Here is a 1,016-nt window from a genome sequence, read left to right on the forward strand (position 1 = left end):
GTCTGTGCAGTCTTTCTGCCTATTCTGCCATCTTACTGGAATTCTTAAGGTAATTTTTAAAATTCCATTTCTTCAAACATGAGTGGTACACGGCTTTGAGAACACCAAGGATTGTATTTCCAGGGTTTCAAAGAACCATATACTGTAGCAGTGGCTTCTGTACAAGTCAGTTTTGCATAGACGTGCATTTAGCAGCAAGATCGTCAAGTTTATAAAGAGGCTGAGTCAGTGCAAAGCTAAATAAGTAAGCAAATTGATTGAAATTGCCTTCCCAAGGTTGAAATGCACCACGGACCATCACCCGCCACATAATGTCCCCTCAGGCACCTGATTGCTTGTATGTCCGTGGTCCCTTAAGGTCAGAATAGGCTTCGAGAATGCTGCAGCTTCCTGCACGTGACACGTGTGCCTCATGTCTCCTGTACACAGAGGGACTCTGCTGCCAGGTGGACAGTGGTGCGGTACACGTGTTATCTATGGTAGTCGTAACACACACCTGCGTTATAGGCTTATGTGTTATAAGCTTACGGTAGAACACTATATGCTTCAACTTGCAGGGCCAGCTTCCAATTCTGTGCATTGGGCCTCACTTGAGTGTTGTAGCGTTACCTCTCCATTTAATTTTCTTCTAAAACATTACCATGAAGTGCATTACAGGCCCCAAACGCAGCAAAGCCAATGCTGGTGAGAGCCGCAGGGAGGGGCAAAGAAGCGCGGATCAGTAAGTGAAGTGAAAGGTTGTTAAACAGCAGGAAGGTGGACAATCAGAGTCAGAGATGCAGTCGCTCAGGACACAGGCGTGTCACCTTCCTTCAGCAATCCTGAGGATCTTCAGCAACAAAAAAAGGACCCTCCCAGCTACTAAAGGATCAGCTGCACTGAGAACGACCAGGCTGTGGGAAATGTGCAAGGACTTAGGCACGGAGAAATTGCTAATGATGCAGACTGAGGACCAAACGCAGCAGCAAATGGCTAAGGCACTTGACTGCTAACCAGAAGGCTGGCGGTTCAAACCC

The sequence above is a fragment of the Orycteropus afer genome, unplaced genomic scaffold, assembly GCF_000298275.1.
Source record: "Orycteropus afer afer isolate SDZICR_OR568_19922 unplaced genomic scaffold, OryAfe1.0 scaffold00273, whole genome shotgun sequence".
NCBI classification, from domain to species: domain Eukaryota; kingdom Metazoa; phylum Chordata; class Mammalia; order Tubulidentata; family Orycteropodidae; genus Orycteropus; species Orycteropus afer.